The 21,342-nt window shown below is 33.6% G+C and overlaps 1 protein-coding gene and 1 non-coding gene across 3 annotated transcripts in view; one reads left to right on the top strand and one right to left on the bottom strand.

Moving 5' to 3' along the window:
• Window positions 1–21,342, top strand: part of CFAP299 (cilia and flagella associated protein 299) — a 500,183-nt gene that overhangs the window by 386,597 nt on the left and 92,244 nt on the right. The window lies entirely within an intron of this gene.
• On the bottom strand, window positions 17,178–17,373 carry LOC118608795. The gene has a single exon (XR_004953182.1). It is a non-coding gene; the product is annotated as a U2 spliceosomal RNA (small nuclear RNA).

Here is a 21,342-nt window from a genome sequence, read left to right as displayed (position 1 = left end):
ACAAGTTCTACCATTTGTCAAACAGAAATCCTAGAAGGCTAGGACTGAGAAAATGCAGGGGAAAAAATAGACAAAGACATAGAAGAAAATAAATTTCCAATATTGAAGATCATTTTCAGACTCAGGTCTTATAAAATCACGAACTCCAGATTCTTTCTATTCTAATTATGTGTAGTTACCTTAAAATGTGAAATAGTAAATATGAATAAACTCAAGAAAAGAGACATCAAATAATATAAACAGTATCATTTAGTGATGAGGCATTAGTTTAAAAATTAATAAAATGGCAGGAAAAATAAGTTAGCAAATATACTGCTAATAACAATAAATATGAATTGACTATGGAGCCCTGAAAAGTTCTCCAAGTCAATTATAAAAATAAATATAACAAGTAGCAGAACACTACATAAGTAATGATCACAATTAAGTTTGAACATTGTATATATGCACATCTGTATAAATGTGAGTAGTCAAATGTCTAGAAAGGTATACATCAAATTTTTAATAATGTTTCCTTCTGGAGTAGGAATTGAACTAAGGTTGGGGATCAAGATGGAAAACTGCAGCGAATAATTTCTTCCAAGACAGTTATTTTTACAGTACTTGTAATATTAGAAATAAGAAAGATTTTGCTACTTTCCAAAGATAATTCTATCAATAAAAAACCTTTTAACTCATAAAATAAATTACATATGTAATCATAAAATTTCTTTGACAAACCATTTTTACAAAGGAACTTGTAAAGTCAATGAATTACTAAAGTACATCAGAATTTGAGAATAAGGTTTTTTAAAAAGACACTGTCTTTAGAATAATACTTCATTAAAATACATGCAAAAATTTGCCTAGTGCCACTCACCCTGCATATGATTTGTAAATGATTGTAGATAAGTCTTCCAAATCTAGAACCAACATGTAAACTGTAAGAAAGGTAAAATAAAATGTAGCATCTATAATAAGTCTGGGAAAAATTTTAAGGAAAAAAAATTTATCAGTCTATCTTTAGCAGCAAAGGAAAATGAATTTTTCTAATATAGAAAATGGTATAATGGTATCTTTTTATACCATCACTTTTTTTCATGGCATAATATAAATCACAAAACCTTCTGGCATCAATTTGGTTCACAAAGATTTTTTGCCAACTTAGTAGAAAATCTACAAAATATTAGCCAAGACAATATTTTGGGTCTCATGTCAGCTATATATCTCAGTAGAAATTAATAGAGTTTTGGTATATGTATCATTCTCTTATGAATTGTTTAAATGTGAATCCATTCTTTTTGTTCTCATCAAGGGAAAAATCAGTAAATTGAGGAGAAGAACAAGACTCTAGACCCTTGATAACTCTGTGCAGATACCATGTAATTTTCAGCAGGAAATTATTAATGTAATGGATGGTCTGGTGCTCCATCCCTTTACCCATATGTAGTGAAAAACATGCATAATATATATAACTTTGAACTTTTAGTCGTTTGAAAAAAATCAGCTATTAAAATAATTCTTGCAGAAAATATCTTTATACATACATGTTAGTGCAGACCCATGATAATTTTCTTTGGATGTTTCTCAGCATAGAATTCCTGGAGCAAAAGACATACACAATTTTACAGTTCTTATTGTTTAATTTCCCTTGAAAAAGATTGCCCTGATTTGGCAATCAGACATGTTTGAAGATACTTGGAAAATATCTTCTCTTAAGCCACAAAAATATATCTTGTTTCAATTTGCTTTTTTTTTTCATAACAAGTGTGGTTGAATATTTTAATGCTTATTATTATCTGTAAATTTTTTTGATGAGCTACATATTTGCTGGACCACTTTTTTTTCTATCAGGTTAAATTTAGTTTTCTTATTAAAAGGAAGAGTTGTTTATATTTTAAGAATATAATACATAATACATTAATATAAAGGCTTAAAAATAAATAATATAATTGACATGGAAATGTTTATCGTATATATATTATATAGATATAAATATATGACTAAATTAAAATTAATTTATTTTATGATATTAAAATGAATATACTAAAATTACATTACAAAACCAACTACCTTAATGTGGTCTTCTAGATTCCCCAAATACAAATTAGATTCCCCTGGTATTATTTTTTATACTATCATGCAATTTTTTTTCACAGATCTTATCATAGATTCTAACTGTATATTCATCTATGTGGATATTTGTTTAATTCCACTAGACTGGAAACTATACAAGAGCAGGGACCATCAATTATTTGCATGTAGGACAAATCTATTATATAGTATGTAATTAGAATTACTTCTTATCCAAAAGCATTTTATGGGTAGATTTGTATTTTCCCCAACTTTTCTTTACCTCTTAATTTTATCTGTGCTTTAAAATCAAGGTTTAAAAAAACTTTTTATGATGGAATAGTTTTCCCAATTATGGCTTTGGTGGTATGCTCGGTATGTTTTACCACCAGCCCAACTCTCATCAGGTGCCATTATTTTCTTCTAGTGCTTCTACACTTTTTCTATTACATATTATTCAGCTTTAATCTATATGCAACATATTTCAATTTTAGAAGGTAACTACTTTTAAAATTTTTTCTTGTTTGGGTCCAAATAGTTTGCCAATTTTTTTCAAGAGCTTTTATTAAATAAACGGCTCTTTTACCACTGCTTTGAAACACTACTTTTTACATACTAAATTTGTTTGTATGTGCTCAGGTCTGCTATATTTGGTTCCATTGCTTAATGTGACAACATCTTGGTTATTTTAGAATAGTAAAGTTCAGCGATACATGTTTTCTTATTCTTTTCATTAACATTTCATTAGGTTATCCTACATTCTTTCAAGGGAACATAAGGAACTATTTTACCAAATTCTCTTCACTCAAAAGAAGGAAAGAAAGAAAGAAAGAAAGAAAGAAAGAAAGAAAGAAAGAAAGAAAGAAAGAAAGAAAGAAAGAAAGAAAGAAAGAAAGAAAGAAAGAGGGGGAGCGGGGAGAGAAAGAGAGAGAGAGAGAGAGGGAGGGAGGGAGGGAGGGAGGAAGGAAGGAAGGAAGGAAGGAAGGAAGGAAGGAAGGAAGGAAGGAAGGAAGGAAAAGAAATCTAGATGTTCAATAATTTATTGAATTTGGCAAAAAAGAGATCAAAGAGAACTATCACAATAGAGATTTAGAGTACCTTTATAACAGTTTGACACAAGAAACTAAAAATAGTGAGTCGTCACTTTAAAATGTCACCTAGACCATAGAAAAGTACCTCAAAATGATTTTGGAGTCCTCTAAACAGTAAGCATGAGTAGAATCAGAAAAAACAAAACAAAACAAAACAAAAAACAAAACTAAGTTATAAGCCAGTCAGAGAAAAACGAATACTATATGATCTAATTTATATGTGAAATCTTAAAAAAAAAAAAAGTCGAATTTGTATAAACTGGTGGGGGCGGAGGAGAGGGTTGGGAGATGTTGGTCAAAGGGTACGAAGTTAAAGTTATGTAGTATAAATAAGTCTAGAGATCTAATGTATAAGCACTATGACTATAGTTAATAATACTCTACTAAATACTGGATATTTTAAGAAAGTAGACTTCAGGTGCTCTCATCACAAAAAAAGATAAATATGTGAGGAGATGATATGTTAATTAGCTTAATTGTAGTAATCTTTTCATTGTGTGTGTACGTGTGTGTGTGTGTGTGTGTATCAAAACTTCATGTTGTACATCTGAAATACATATAACTTGTATTAAATTAAAAAATGACCTAGTAGACCTTGGTTTAGGATTGGAAAATATATTACTCATAAAAAGCCTGGTCCACCAAACCAAACAGGATTATATACTATCCTGGCAAATGATGGCTGGTGAACCATCCCCTCTCTTTGCCTCTTGCCCACCCCCAAGCTTCATATCACCTATTCTGAAATGTCATCCTATTACCCACCCTTTTAAATTTAGCTTATGAAGTCATCATAGTAAGTTTCAATTGAATTAGATAAAACACACTAACTTAAAGTCTTTAAAGAAAAGACCTACATTACTGAAGCATAATGATGCAAGTTCAGCTGAGAGGTTCTCTCTTAACAGGAAATGGTCTGTGAGAGAGGAAAATACTTTAATGGTGTTATAAGCTAGGTTTCGAAAGTGTGTACATGTAACTCAGAGTGAGACTAATGGCTGCTTAGAAGAATTGATGAACATTGCAATGAGTGAAGAACTGGAGGAATGTGATTTTCTTTGATTTAGGTATATTAGGAAGTCATTGTATATGAAATGGATTTAACATGTAACAAGAGAAAGCTGAAAGTGATAAATTTGAGCAATCAATCCTCAGCTAGGAGAGGATCGTGTGGAATTTATGAGGGCTTCAAGTGGGCAACAAAGGATTCAGAGTGTTAAAATGAACTATGGGCTTCAGAAAAGTCACTGGAAGTTTGTTGAATGGCCTCGGTATAAAAAGCTTGGCCTTGTCAGGGGAGTGTGGGCAACCTAGGCCTTCTGGTTAGGAGTGTTGTAAGTGTGTTTAGTTGAGGAGTTGGGGGGCTGGGTGATAAAGGTGAAGGTGAAGGCATGAGGAAGTACAAATCAGTAGTTACAAAACCGTCATGGGGATGTAGAGTACAGCATATGAAATAAAATCAGTAATATTGTAATAACTATGTATAGTGCCAGGTAGGTAGTAGACTAATCAGAGGGATCACTTCATAAATTATATAAATATCTAACTACTGTACTGTATACCTGAAACTAATATCAAATTTTTTAAAAAGTACATTGGTTGAAGGAAGAGATCAAAGCAACTTCAGTTTTGGCAGCTGTTGAGAGAAAGGAATCAGACAAAAGGTATACTAATGAGCTAAACATGTCCACAAGAAATAGGTAAGTTTTTAGGCCAGATAAGTGGTCAAGATTAACCTGATTTCTAGATAAATAAAAAAGAAAAAAATTGCTAACTGATGTGCAGGAAGAAATTGTATAATTTATCTCAATAAGTACAGAAGCAATAGAAGTATTCATTTTAAGGCTACAGAAACAATCTCTATGAACACTGACTTTAATCATTTCTTTTCTATCGCCTAAACTGAAACAGTACACTATGAAACATCTCAATTCATAAAATCCAAAAAAAGCTTTTAGCTTGAGTAAGTACTATGATTGTCTCTCTATAAAACTGACAAAAACAAATACAACAATGTTGTCAACATCATGCTTCTACTAATTATAGACCTTTAAAAAGGCTCCATTTTAAAGGATAGTCAAAGCCTCAGGAGAAATTTTCCTAATATTAACTCCAAAATTCTAGACAAAATTCTTGAGAAACAGATGAAAGCTCTTAGAAAACTATCTTTCCTTCTTATTTTTTCCCTGTTTTTTTTTTCTTTTTTGACCTACTGACAGTTTGAGAAGTGATAAGAGAATTACAGATGAAAGAGATCATATCACAGTAGCCAAAACAAACACTAAAAATATAAGAAAGCTTGACACAAATAATGCTTTCCTTGACTTCTAAACATATCTTTAATATCATGCAGATCTATATTTTAGTAAATTTACATTTTAAGAAATAATATGTTGTACCATAACACTATAATGATTATGATGATATAGCATGATTATTTAGACATGTTTCTCTAATTAAGCTAAAGACCAGGTATTTATGCTTTCATTCCATCACTTTACAAATATTTATTGAATTTTTACAATATGAAGGTCTGTTTCAGACACAAAAGATGCAAGAAAGAAAAATGAAACAACAAAAAGCTCTATCTTCGTGAGACTTAAACTAAATAAGAGATGAGACCAAAGCTAGAGATTAATGACGGAATCAGAACAGGAGATAAATACCATGGTGGTAATAGAGAATTATGCAACTACAATTCGTAAAACAGGAAGTCAGGGGCAGATGCTCTGTGTTTGAGGAACAGCGAGAAAGCCATTATTGCTGGAACAGAGCAAGGGCCAGTGGTGGGGAAAGACGAGGGTAGGGGGGGAATGAGGAGATATCCTTTTTAGGTGACTGTAGCACTTTTAAGCAGAGGGATGATGTGATCTGACAAATGTTTTAAAAGGATTCCTCAAGTAACTCTAGGTCAGCGTGGTTGTTGGGCAGAGTGCTGGAAGGGCATCATTTTTCTTTTTCTGTCACTGCCTTGCCTGACACATTGCCAAGTACATATTGTTGGTTCAGTCAACGCTCACTGAGTCAGTGAATAAATGAATAAATGAAGATGTCTATGACTGATTATAAATCTCATGAATATAATAAATAGCAACTTCTCAAATGATATAAGCTGTCATTTTGAATAGTATAGGTCATTGGGCAGACAGAAATTTTTTAATCATTGAGAACCAGTTAAAAGATTACCAGTGAGTTACTAGGGTAGTTACAGGAAAAGCTGGCAAAGATAATTATAGAACTGATTTATCATAAAACAATTATGCTAAGTAACTTCTATAAATTAGCAATTTCTTCAGCAGAAATTGTTTTTGAATATTGTAATTAAGATCTTAAACTCGATACACTTCACTATGAGTGAGCCGAGAAGGTAAACCAGTGGCCTTTCCTCCTAATAAATGGTATTTGGATATTCATTACAGAGCAATCTTGATAAGAAAGTTTCATTCTTATTTTTGGGTTGCTGAAAATGTAAGTTGAAGAGGAAAAAGTCTCAAATTTTAAAGGATCTTTGTTGCTGTTTTTTAATTTAACTGTGAATAATAGATTTGAAAAATAAAATAGTTCAAAATGGTGCGAATGATACTTACCTCTTTTAATAATAATCCCTCTCCCCCTATTTTTGGAAAACAAATTATGTAAACAAACTTCTGAAAAAGAGAAAACGTTCTCAGACCCAAGCAGAGGATGTGTTCTTCTGGTAAAAGCTGAAATGAAAAAGCAGCACACCTGCTTCCAGCTAGTCCCCCCCTCACATATCTTACACGGCCCAGCCATGTGAAGTCTGGTCCAAGTCAAACAAGTAGCAATTTTAAAGTAGCACCTAAAGAGGAACTCGGGCAGAGTTTGCTAGCAAAACCCCAGACCCTAAAAGTTCCTGCTGCACAGGTTTTATTTTCATTTCCTTGACCCATTTGCAGAGAGTTGTTACTGATGGCCAGCTCGGCCTCCCTGTACACAGTACACCAATAATAAACAGAGGCCAGCTGACACCCAGAGACACCTGCAGAATACTCACAGTGCAGGATTGTTCATCCAAGGGGAAACATTTTGACTGGGGGTGGATGGGTAGCCATCCACTGGTTCACTACACACACACACCCACCCACACACACACACACACACACACCCTGAAAGAAGTTTACCAAGGACCCTCCTGAGGGCCTGCTGGACTGCCAAGAGAGCTAATAGAAATGAACCACTGACTGTGGGGAGCAATGTGTGAAAAGGCCTCTGTATGTAGTCATCCCCTTGTATCCCAAGCACTTGGACTTGCTGAAATTAATTTTGCAAAAGTTTGGTAGAAACTGCATGAAAGCCTTTGCACAAAAACTGTAAAGCATGAGCTTATTATTACAGTTTCTCAGGAACTAAGTTCTTATCTAATCATAAATTACATATTTGCCAATGAAAATACTTTGTTGACACTCTGATCAAGCAGGTGCATTCAAGTAACCTGAAAAGCCTTCATTAACATTTAAAAACTTTTCAGAACTGGGTTCTTTTGGAATTGACAACAAAGGTCTTTTTTTCTTCCATGAATTCCAGCTTGAAATATTTTCCTAAATAATTCTGAAAATATGATTTGAGTTACTAATAGACCAATAGGAATATATATAATAATATTTATCATGTTATGAAAGTATTTCAAATGTATTTAAATACAAGAATTAATATTCTTAAGGTCCCTATTATTTAAATATTCAGTATACTTCATATTTTTTATTAATGGTTATTCATAACAGATTTTAACAATTGTGTAGCTTCGAAAACCTAAGATTCAATTCACTTATAATACTTTTGAAATGGGCCAGATCTATGAGAGCATAAGAATAGAAAAAAATTGAAACCAAAGATGTAACAACATAACCAAGGGCCACACAAGATGGGGACAGAGTTGCATGGAAACTAGTCTTCAGACCTCTAATATAATAAGCTCTTTCTAGAATATTGTGCAGCCTAACTTATGCATATCTTCCTTCTGAATTTGTCAACGATACAGTAATCTTCTGTAAGAAAACTGAGTAAAAAATTGGGTACTAACTCCAAAACTGTTTAGAGACTAGCATATTGAAACCTTTTGGTTTTGTCTCATTTTTTTCTCATTAGCAAAGTGCATCTTTCTGATTGTCTTTAAAATCACTTACATCAAGTCTTAGGAACAGTCCAAACTATTCTTGGACAAGAGAGAACCAGCTGTGGTTTAAGCAGCAATGCAGCTGTAGAAAGTATGTGAGCAAGACCCGAAGCTGGAGAAAAGCCAATTTGCCTTAGAAAATTCCACCTGGATATACTTAGCACCTCCTCCCTGCCCTAACCCTAAACATATGCCCTTGGACTCCTCAGGGAAAGAAGTGGAACCTGGAGCTAGCGAGAGGCTGAGTCTTAGTTTGTGTCGGCAAGATTGTTCCAAGGCCCTTCTATTTCCTGCTGCACCTTAGTGTGGCTCTTCCCCTGGCCCCTACCTCTTTTCTTTGCTCCAACAGACTATTGAAATTTAGTATACCCAGTAGTCACTACTATATATTAATAAATCAGAAACTATAGCATTTCCCCCATATTTTTTTTATCGTTTTAATGAGAGAAATACAAAGGATATACTGGAGATCTCTTTCATTGCATATAACCACAACAGTTAAAATAGTAAATATATAGGTACATTGATTCATCTATTTAAAAAAAAATTATGTTCATATTTTTCAGAATATCTATTCTTAAATAGAAACACCACTGTTCTACATCCAGCAGCTAATAAATAGCTATTAAAGTTCCTCTAGAAGATTCAGAAATTGTATTATGCATTTGTTTATTAATTCATTTATTCAACAAATATTAGTTACTATAGCTTACACTGACTGTATGTATCTATCTTGTGCCTGGTAATAGGTTAAGTATTCTGCATAGATTGTATCCTTGAAGATTTGAAGAAGTGTATAAAGTAGTATCATTACCCACTTTTCTAGATAAGGAAAGTGAGGTTCAAAGAGGTTAAGTAACTTCCTTAAGGTTACCCAGCTAAGAAATTATAGAATCAATATTTGAATACTTTCTTGCAAAAATACTAATTATAGGACCAAGGCACCAAGTGTACAAGTGTTCACTATATATATATATATATATAGTGAACCCACGCACATACATACAATGGAATGTTATTATCCTTAAAAAGGAAAGAAAATCTGGCATATGCAACAACATGGATGAACCTTGAAGGCACTATGCTAAGCCAGTCACAAAAAGACAAATGTGCTCTGATTCCTCTTACATGAGTTATCTAAAATAGTGAAAATCATAGAAACAGAAAGTAGTATGGTGGTTTGTATAGGCTGGAGTGAGGAGGGAATAAGGAGTTATTGTTTAATGGGTATAGAGTTTCAGTTTTGCAAGATGAAGAGTTCAGGAGATGAATGGTGGTGGTGGTTGCACACCAATATGAATATACATAATACCACTGAACTGTACACTTAAAAATGGTTAAGATGGCAAATTTTAGGTTCTATGTATTTTACGATAAAAAGATAAACAAAGATAAAAACACTAAAATAGTCATCTAGCTATCCCAGAATATACTTACTTTATTTTTATAGATTTTCATTAAATTTCTTAAAAGGTTATAGGATTTTCAGTTGTCAAATAATACATAGGACCATCCAGACCCCCATATCTCAGCATAAAAAAAATAAATGAATAGAGTAAAATATGATGTGTATTATGAAGGAGACATGTCCATAGGGAAGGATAAGCTTTTGGAGGAAGGTAAAGAAGGCATGGAGTGATGGATATGTGTTTTATGTACAGGGAACACATGTACATAGACCCAGAAGCAAAAGAATCTAGCACATTCCAGGAATAAAAATTGTTCGGTATGATTAGAAATTAAAGTGTGGAGCTAGAGCATAGCAAAAGACAAGACTGGAGGCTTGGGCAGGAACAAGAACGATGAAGGTCTTATAAGTATGTTAACAATTTCAGCCTTTATCTCAAGGTCGGAAGGAGTAGGGATTGGCATGTTAGATGTCTCTAGCTCAGCTAGAAGGGTCAAGCCTGAAAACGGGGAACTCAGCTAATTATAGCAATCTAAAAGAGAGATGATATTGTCTGGACTAGGGTAGTGGCAACAAGAAAGATACAAGTGGACAATACTTCAGCAAATTAAGAAGTGGAAGAGTCAGAAAATGGTGACTACCTGTGGGAAGAGCAAGGTGTTAAGAATGATAATAAATAGCTGACTTTTTAAAAAGGCTCATTATGTTACCATTGGGGGGTGATCCAAATCCATCATTCAACCACTTATACTGAGGGGTCTCGGTTCTTTCCTCATGTGCAGTAAAGAATTATAGATCAGTGAAATTTATGAAAAGTAAGATTTAATAAAGAACATTTCAAGAGAAAAATAGGCTATGCCAGAGAGGGCCATAGCCCTGCAGAATTAAGGAAAGGCACTTTATATTGGCCCTAGGTGGGTGGTTACAGGGGTGGTGCTAAATGATTGGCACATGAGGTCTTTCGATTAACATTTGGCTGTTATATAACACTGTGTCTACTGCGCATGAGGTTACCCAGAATTCAGTCTGTTATAATTAGATTAATAAACTTCTGGGCATATGTATGGTATAATGATGGTATAATAAGGCTAAGGTTAAGGAATGTCGGTATATGTACTAACTGCATGGGCGCTTGTGGCCAGACAAAACTAGCGGTTAGTTTTGTGGTTTTTACTTCCTTGTATATCAGGTTGTAATGTAATATTTAACCATAAAATTAGTGTTTTAGGGAGGTCCTAAGGGAGGTCTCTGGGTTGAGCCTTCATTCCTCCATCACTCATGTCTACTTATCTGCCTAACAATTCAGCTATAATGAACATAGGGGTGCATATATATTTTGAATTAGCATTTTGGATTTCTTCAGATAAATACCCATAAGTGGAATTGCTGAGTCATTAGGTAGTTCTATTTTTAATTTTTTGAGTAACCTCTATACTGTTTTCATAGTAGCTACGCCAATTTGCAATCCCACCAACAGAGCAAGAGAGTTCCCTTTTCTCCACATCCTCACCAACACTTGTTTGTTGATTTATTGATGATAGCCATTCTGACAGGTGTGAAGTGATATCCCATTGTGATTTTTATTTGGATTTGTCTGATGTTTAGTGGCGTTGAGCATCTTTTCATATGTCCGTTGGCCATCTGTATGTCCTCTTTGGAGAAATGTCTATTCAGGCCCTCAGCCCATTCTTATAAATTAAATTTATTGGAGTGATATTGGTTAATAAAATTATATAGGTTTCAAGTGTACAAATCAATAAGTCATATGTATATTGTATTGTGTGTTCACCACCCAAAGTTAAATTTCCTTAGTCACTATATATTTGACCCTATACATGTCAGTGAATCTCTGTCTTATTCATTTGTTCTTTTCAGTTTTATATCCCACATATAAGTGAAATCATATGGTTCTCACCTTCTTCTGTCTGACTTATTTCACTTAACATGATAATCTCAAGATTTATGTTGTTGCAAATGGCAGTATTCATCTTTTCTTATCTGCCTGTTTTTAATTGGATTGTTTGCTTTTCGTTGTTATTGTTGAGTTTTATTAGTTCTTTATAAATTTTGTACATTAACTCCTATTAAATGTGTCATTGGAGAATATCTTCTCTCATTCAGTAGGTTGTCTTTTAATTTTGTTGATGGTTTCCTTTGCTGTGCAAAATCTTTTCAGTTTACTGTAGTCCGTTTGTTTATTTTTTAATTTTGTTTCCCTTGCCTGAGGAGTTATATCAGAAAAAAACAATACTAAGTGCAACATCAGAGAGTTTATGCCTATGTTTTCTTCCAGAAGTCTTATGGTTTCAGGTCTTACATTTAAGTCTTTAACCTATTTTGAGGTTGTTCTTGTATGGAAGAAGGTGGTCTAGTTTCAAGTTTTTGCATGTATATTTCCAGTTTCCTCAACATCATTTATTGAATAGACTGTCTTTACTCCATTGTATATGTTCTTGCCTCCTCTGACATAGATTAAATGACCATCTAGGTATAGGTATTTTCCTTGTCTCTATTCTATTTCATTGATCTATGTTTCTCTTTTTATTCTAGTATCATGCTGTTTGATTACGATAGCCTTTTAGTATAGTTTGATATCAGCATGATACTGCCAACTTCGTTCTTCTCGAGATTGCTATGGCTATTCAAGGTGTTTTATGGTTCCACATAAATTTTAGGATTACTTATTTTAGTTCTGTGGAAAATGTCATTGGTATTTTGATAGGGATTAAAAATAGCCAAGATATGGAAGTAACCTAAATGTCCATCAATAGACAATTCAATAAAGAAGATGTGGTACATATATGCAGTGGAATATTACTTGGCCATAAAAAAGAATAATATCTTGCCATTTGTGTCAGGAATGGACCTGGGGGGTATTATGCTAAGTTAAATAAGTTAGACGAAGAAAGATAAATATCATGTGATCTTACTTATATGTAGAATGAAAAATGTAAAATAAATGAACAAACAAAACAAATAGACTCTTAGACATAGAGAACAAACTGATAGTTGCCAGATGAGAAGATCGAAGCCCTGCATGAAAAAGGGATTAAGAAGCACAAATTGGCAGTTACAAAATAATCACGAGGATGTAAAGCATGAAGAATGTAGTCAATAATATTTTAATAACTATGTATAGTGTCAGGTGGGTACTACACTAATCAGGGGATTACTTTGTAAATTGTATAAATGTCTAACCACTATGCTGTACACCTAACACTAATATAAATAATATTAAGTGTCAACTGTAATTAAAAAATAAAAGATTTGCTGAAAGAAATTTAAAAAGATAAATAAATGGAAAGATACTATGTGACAATTAATTAATTAATTAAAAAGTTTATCTTGGCCCAGAGATTGCATTAAGTACTTTATATAAAATATTTAATTTGCACAATAATCTACAAGGTATTTAGGACAATGCTGGGTAACATGTCCAGTGTTGCATGGGTAGGAAATGGCAGAAATGAGGCTGTAATGAAGGACTCATGCTCATCTCCACTCCCTAAAAGGTCTCTCTTCCTCAGGGTAGGTGGCCCGACCACTGACTGATGAAAAATGGGAGAGAATGTGTTGGGAAAGAGGGTCAAGAGAGTGAAAGTATTTTTAAAACACTTTAATGAGATAGATGTTATCTATAGTTTATTAGTTTTATGATCTAAATATTGAAAGAACTTTTACTATTTCTCTTAAATAGGTCACCTATTAAAAGCATTTAATAATAAACACTGAAAGGAAGTTAATTCTGTTTACCAGTGTTTCTCAGCCTGGCTGTAAATCAGAATCACCTGTAGAATTTAACAATTTTGGCCTGTCTGGATTTCACTCCATATAGCAAATATATGAAGAGGTATCTGTACTTTTCTCAAATTTCTCAGAAATACCAGTGCTGCAAGCCACTATTATATACAGTTCGTGAAAGTGCTTTTCAAAATGGGAGAGCAAGACTGCTGGCATTAGGAATTTGGAAGTCTGTACTTACTAAAATGCAAAGTCTGGGCCCCTTCTCATTCTTCTAAATCAGAATCTCTGGCAGTGTGGCTCAGGAACTGCATTTTAACTGGCTTCCCAGGCAACAGTTAAATGAAATACATTTTTATAATTAGTATATGGCATTTATCTGCACTCATATTATAAATACATTTTAATAATAAAAGCTACACCATTAGTCTTCCAAATGTGTGGCATTCATACTCTTCATTGATAGCATACCATTTTAGCATCTAATAATTTTCTGTCCCTTCTTGTTAACTTTTTAAAAATATACTTCATTTCTCGTCATTCCCCAAATGGTCATTATTGTGTGAGAACTCAAATCCTTGAATCAACAGGGACTGCTACTTGTTAATTGTGTTCCAAACAATTTTGCATGTCACAACTATACCATGTCCACTAATAATTAATCTAGCCTTTGGCAAGGTTACTGGAGCTGTTTCCAAATAAGGTTTTCACAGAAAACATGTGCTCTATGTCAAAACAGTGAGCACAATCTGAACGGATTTTCACTCCTTCGATACTCCAAAATATGTGTTGTTTAACGCTCGTGGACTTTACCTCTACCTTGGAGCTGGCATCCCATGTGTCTGTCAGTTAGGGCTGTCATGTACAGCGATGCAGCGTGTGCACTGCACAACTCCAGGAGGTACCATCCGTACGTGGTCTACGATGTGCAACGTGGTGCCAATTCTGAGAGTCAGTAATTATACCCCAAGGGAATTTTTAAGTTCTAAATTAAGGCTTGTTTTACTATTTCCTGTTACATCACATTGGAAAATATGTCCAATTACGTTAAATGGTACATTTACATTTGTTGACTAAAATAATGTAGAAGCACATTGGTAAATAAAAGAAAAGCAAGATATGTATTCACCAAAGATAATAACATTGATAAAGAGTATATCAGCTGGTCACAAAAAAATGTTTATACAATTTTCAAAATGATTACATTTTAAGTAAATATAAGTAAATATAAAGTTCCTATTTTTCTTTAATTTGGTTTAATTTAAATATTGACTTAAGGTTGTTAATTTTAACCTTGACCGTTGAAGTAAATAAGTAGATGATTTTTAATTCATTTCCAAAGCAATAGTATTTGTTATCATAAAAGCCGAGGTCCCACTTAGAGAGTGTGTTTTCTATTATAGAAATATCTGTTGTGACGATTAAGTAAATGTTTTCATCAAACAGAGATTCCAACATAAATATTGCCACTTTACATTTACATTGGAAGCAAGAAGATAGTATATTTCAAATGTTTTAAGAAATTTTACATAATTGTCACCATTTAGAAGCGTCAAATTTAAAAAATTATAATTCTTAAAAAATAAAATTGGGTGTTTATACTTTTACTTTTGATTTGTTTTGCTTTTTTAATCTTCTAATCTTCTAAGTATGATAAAAGGGTATAAAAGCAAAATATTTATAATTGGAAGAGGGTATTACATTTTAACTTTTGCGAGTTTATAATAATTATGTTTTCTTACCCATACACTTCAACAATATCTTACTTTACTCAATTAGCATATGATTATGCAAAATAGATTTTGCAGTATTTACTGAACATAGTAACCAAAAGTAGGTCAAAGATTTCATATAATAAATTTCACAATTTATATGCTCATTAAACTCTTTTATAAAGTACTATCATTTTAATTTCAGAGTGTTATAGTGAAGACAACTATATTAATGTTTTTGAACCTGAAATTATATTAAACACTGATAGTTAAAATCAACGCTTATTATTTGGGAACTAAGAACCCATGAGACCTCCTAATACTCATCTAGTCATCTCCAACTACTTGCTTTATTGTTACTTTATGACACTATCAACAGTTCTGTGAGGGGGGGCGGAAATACCATGTAGTAACTTTACTATGAGCCACACAATGTGTGAGGCACCTATTTTTATGAAATCAAAAGGAGAAGGAGAAGAGGCAGAACATAAATGAGACAATTTTGTTATCACTTGGCATCTCTAATAAGCTTAATAAGGAAATACATGACATTATTGATTAAAAGTATGCTTGGAGATCTTTCTCTATAGTTTATACATCCGTTCTGACTCTCCCCCAATAGGTATGACTCCTTAATTGTTGGAAATATTTTAACAAAATAGAATTTCAAATGCAAGAAACCAGTGAAATCTACCCTATATAGAAACCTGTGTACTAGAGTATACCTGTTCTAACAAAGTATACCACTTTTTTTATAGATATGAAATAAGATTTGGTCTCTTTAGCATTGACATTACTCCTACAATAATATGTAAGATAATTCCATTTTGACCTTCTCAGTGAAATTAGGGATTAATTTTTGGCCCAGGCAGGCAGGAAGCTGTCAGATAACTTCCCAAATCAAGGCATATCACTGATTAGATGGAAGTATAAGTTCACAAGTAGATCCACAGGTAGAGAGGAGGGAAAAAGATAAAGCCCCTTTAGTCGTTTCAGACAGGAAATAATTGCTGTTTGCTTACTGTATGTGCATCTATAGAAGTAGAATGCTCCATTTCTTGGTTTGTTTTTGTTTTTCTTTCGTCTTTACTTTTTTTCAAAGTGCATGGATAGTCCCAGTTCATTCGTATTACCTAGCATTCAATAAATATATACTGAATGGATGAAGTGATGAGTATTTCTCAGACTTACTTGTAATTAAAGGCACTAGATGATGCTGAGTGAGACAGAAACATCCTGAGGAAGTGACCATGCACCAGGTGTGCAAGGAAGGCCATAGTCTCCTCATCAGCAAGTGCCTCCCAACCTCTTCTCTTGGTCATTGTGAGGATTATTTGAGACAATAAAGCTCTCAAGGAGAGAGTGCCTGGCACCAAATAGCCCTTGATAATGGCTAGGATCGTTATGTTATTGTCAGTGCTGCAACTGACAATGTTCTCATAAGGCAAACTGTTTCGAAAGCTCTTAATTTTAAGACTAGAAGAATTTTCGCTAAGAGTGTTCGATCTGATTGTGCTACCTTTCTGCCAAACAGTTCAGTGGCTCCTTTATACTAGTTTGTGTATGGGCTTTCTACAAGAGAGGAAGGTACACAAATACTCAGAATATAAGTGTAATGATTTTATTGCCATTATATTAGACTAACAAATTATTACTAATTTTGGTAGTCGATTCATGGCGCAGACCTTATCAAATTTCACATATAGCAAGAGCTGAACTTTGTAGAACATTTTGAATGAACCCTGAGCTTGTCATTAGTACTCCAATGAAGGAGAGACATGAACCACTGGACAATGGATAGATACCTACAGAGAACAATTTCAGAGACCAGTGATAGACTCCAAATATCTCTCGTTTGGGGAATTTGTTTATTAGAACTAAAAATCTTTGTTCCTGTAGGTTCAAACTTTGTTTCTTTGAATTATAAAAATTTGATAGTTTTATATGCTGTCTTCCCACTTACTTTCTCACTCCTTACTTTCTTTCACTGACAGTTGCCCCATCTAATCACTCATAGAGTTTTGACAAGTTATGACTTTTAACTGTTTCCTAAGCAGTGCTTCCCAAATTTTAATGCGCACATAAAAACCCTGGGGAATCTTGTCAAAATGCAAATTCTGTTTCAGTAGATCTGGATATATTTTTTAATCTAAATACAACTGAGAATAGCACCCAGATTTAAACTGATAAGAACAGATACTACACTTGATCTTAGCCAAAAGACCAAGAGACGATCAGCACTGGGATTTTTTTTTTTTTAAGGATGAATACCAGCATCTGAGTAATCAACTATAGGGGGCTGAATGGTGATCCCTGAAACATCAGGTCCTAAATCATGGAATCTGTGTATATTATGTTATATTATAAAGTTCTTGTAAATATAATTCTATTAGGGTCTCGAAATGAAAATATTGTCCTGATTATCCAGGCAGCTCCTAAATGCTATCACAAGTGTTAGGGGGAGAATAGATACACACCCAAAAGAAAGCCATATGAAGATGGAGGCAGAGATTGGCGTGTAGCCACAAGCCAAGAAATGCAGCCGCAAGAAACTGGAAGAGACAAGAAACAGATTCTCCCTCTAGAGCCTCCAGAGGAAGTACAGACCTGCTAACACCTTATTTGGGACTTCCAGCCTCCAGAACTGATGAGAATAAACTTCTGCTAAATTAGCACTAAGTCTGTGCTAATTTTCACAGCAGTTTTATGAAACGAATATACAAGCTTTAATTCTTTTTTTGAATAAAATATCCTTCATCCTTTGGTGGCAATAAGACTCATATCCTTTTATGAGAACACTTTAGGAACTGAAAGAAATGGGTAAAAAGTATGTTGTTTAATATCTTCATATTACTGCATGATATAACTTGCTCATTTTTCTCATTTTACTTTTCAACTTCAGATACACTTACATATTTAGCATTGACATCAACATTTCTGTATCTTAACAACTGGGCCTATTTGCTTAATTCATTAACTATTGCAATTTTTTAATTGGATCAGCACTTTTGCACAATCCTATGTATAATTAATCATAGCATTTGATTCTTCCGAATAATCCCTGGTCGTAACTAATATTTGAATAACCCTTTCTAATATAAACTAAATTGCTTTTTGAATCGTTTTCTATGCTCCTTATAACAAATTATAACAAAGTTAGAAGCTTAAAACAATACAATTTATTATCTTACAGTTCTATAGGTCAGAAAGCTGCCATGGGTCTTATCAGGCTAAAAACAAAGTGTCAGCAGGGCTGAGTTCCTTTCTGCAGACTCCTGGAGGGAACCAATTTTCTTGCCTTTTCTAGCTTTCAGAGGTTGCCCACATTCCTTAGCTCATGGCCCCCATCTTCAATACTCAATGCAGGAATGTTGCATCTATCTGATTCTTCTTCAGTAGTTACATCTCCTCCCTGATCACAGCTGGGACATGTTTTTTCTCTTTTAAGAACCCTTGTGATTATACTGGGTCGATCCAGACAATCCAGAATAATTTCGCCATCTGTGAATCCTTAACATTAATCAAATATTCAGAGTCTTTTTGCCATGTAAGTTGACATATTTATAGGTGGATGATTTGGGGGGACTATTTATAGCTACCATATTTGCTGTGGCTTTTCTAGTTCTACAACCTAATTTTTATGATGTAGGAAGTTTTAATATTTCATATTACTTTTAGAAAACAAAACAGTCCTTTTGATTTCCTATCTTAACTATATTTTCTAAAGTCATTCAGTTTTTTATAAAGTTCTTATTTAAAGTATTACACATCCAACTATTTTATTTTTATAATGTTGCTAAATATAATTCTAGGCTTTCAACTGTTTTGAGAATCATTGTTAGGATAGTTTTTATATTGGAATTATTGTTTTTCTCAAATTAGGACTACATAATTTTTTAAACTATGGTCACCATTCTGTACATAGCATCCCCAAAATGTGTTTATCTTATATCTGGAAGTTTGTACCCTTTGACCACTTTCACCCATTTTGCCCACTGTGTAACCCCCTGCCTCTGGCAACCACCAATCTGTTCTCTGTTTCAGACTTTGTTTTTTTAGTTTCCACATATAAGTGAGATCAGACAGTATTGTCTTTCTCTGTCTGACTTATTTCACTTAGCATAATATCCTCAAGGTCCATCTGTGTTTGTCACAAATGGAAAGATTTCCTTTTTTGTGGCTGAATAATCATAATCATAATCATATATATATATAATATTTTCTTTATCCACTTATCTATCAATGGACACTTAGATTGTTTCCATATCTTGACTTTTGTAAATAATGCTGCAGTGAACATGAGAGTGCAAATTTCTTTTCAAGGTAGTGATTTCATTTTCTTCAGATTCATGCCCAAAAGTGGAATTGCTGGATCATATTATACTTCTATTTTTAATTTTTAAAATTAACTCCATACTGTTTTCTATAGTGGCTGAACCAATTTCCATTCCCACCAATACTTATCATCTCTTGTCCTTTTCATAATAACCATTCTGTCTCATTGATGTTTTGATTTGCATTCCTCTAATGATTAGTGATGTTGAGCAGCTATTGATCAATTGCATATTTTTGTGAAAATGTATATTTAGTTACTCGGCCTATTTTTTAAATGGATTTTTTTCTTTTGCATAGTATCAGTGCTTTATATATTTCGAGTGTTAGTCCTTTATCACGTATACGACTTGAAAATATTTTCCCCCATTCTTTAGGCTGCCTTTTCATTTTGTTGATAGTTTCCTTTGCTGTACAGAAGCTTTTTAGTTTGATGTAGTCCCACTTGTGTGTTTTTGCTTTTAGACTCAAATCCAAAAATATTATTGCCAAGACCAAAGTCAAGGAGTTTACCATCCATATGTTTTGTTCTATAAGATTATGGTTTCAGGTCTTACATTCAAGTCTTAAATCTATTTTGAGTTTATTTTTGTGTGTGATATAAGACAGGGTCCTAGTTTCATTCTTTTGCACGTGGCTGACCATTTATTGGAGACACACTGCATATTCTTGGCTCCTACGCTGTAAATTAATTAACCATATATGCATGGGTTTATTTCTGGAATTCCTATTCTGTTCTATTTGTCTATGTGTCTATTTTTACACCAATACCATACTGTTTTGATTACTATATTTTTGCGTTATAGTTTGAAATCAAGAAGTGTGATGCCTCCAGTTTTTTTTTCTTCTCAAGATCGCTTTGACTATTTGGGGTCTTTTGCGGCTTCATACAAATTATAGGATCATTTTTTTCCAATTTCTATGAAAAATGACTAGAATTTTAATAGAGATTGCATTGAATCTGTAGATTGAGTAGTAAGGAAAAATTAATAGTATTAATTTTTTTAATCTATGGGCACTAAATATTTTTCAGTCTCTCTGTGTCTTCAGTTTCTTTCATCAATATCTTGTAGTTTTTAGTGTGCAGGTATTTCCCCTCTTTTGTTAAATATATTACTAGGTATTTTATTCTCTTTCATGCAATTATAAGTTGGATTATTTCTTATAGTTCGTTGTATGGTACGTATAATATTTAATAGTACTATATTTTCTCCCTCTTTAATTCCCTCCTCCTCCACTTCCACCCCTGACCCATGGATGTTGCTGTTTCCCCTTAAGAACTGGATCTCTGAAGATGGGGCGTCCCCTCCCACACACGTGCTTGCAGCCTGCATCCGGGGGCCAGGCGCACCCGGGGCCTGGCACACCCGGTGCCTGGTGCACCCAGGGTCTGGCAACCCTGGCGCATGGTCTTTGGCTCCACCAGGAGCATGAACCCAGGGCCTTCTGCATGCAAAGCAGATGTGCTAACCACTACACTGTGGAGCCACCCCCTAATAGTACTATTTAAAAATATTGTTTACTAACTTGTTAGATGATCTCTTTTGAGATGAATGATAAGAATTAGCATATTTTTAAAAATTAGCAAGCTGAGATAGATTGGTTTCATCAGTGCCTATTTTGAGAGCGGAAAAAAACTAAAAGGTAGCAAATATTTTACCTGTAATTCTTTTTACACGTCTTTAAATTTTATTTTTACCAAGTTATTCTTTTTATTTTTAACATGTTGTATGTATGCCTAAACACTAGAGGAAATTAGCAGACTCTCATATGCTAATTTTTTAGCTATGTTGACACTTCTGCCTATCTCAAATCCACAAATATATCAAAACCCATTAAATTTCTGTCTCCCAATAAGTTTGTTCTGGTCCT

The sequence above is a fragment of the Rousettus aegyptiacus genome, unplaced genomic scaffold, assembly GCF_014176215.1.
Source record: "Rousettus aegyptiacus isolate mRouAeg1 unplaced genomic scaffold, mRouAeg1.p scaffold_m13_p_10, whole genome shotgun sequence".
Lineage (NCBI taxonomy): Eukaryota > Metazoa > Chordata > Mammalia > Chiroptera > Pteropodidae > Rousettus > Rousettus aegyptiacus.
Note: the sequence above shows the minus strand (reverse complement) of the source record. Positions and strands in the feature narration are given on the sequence as shown.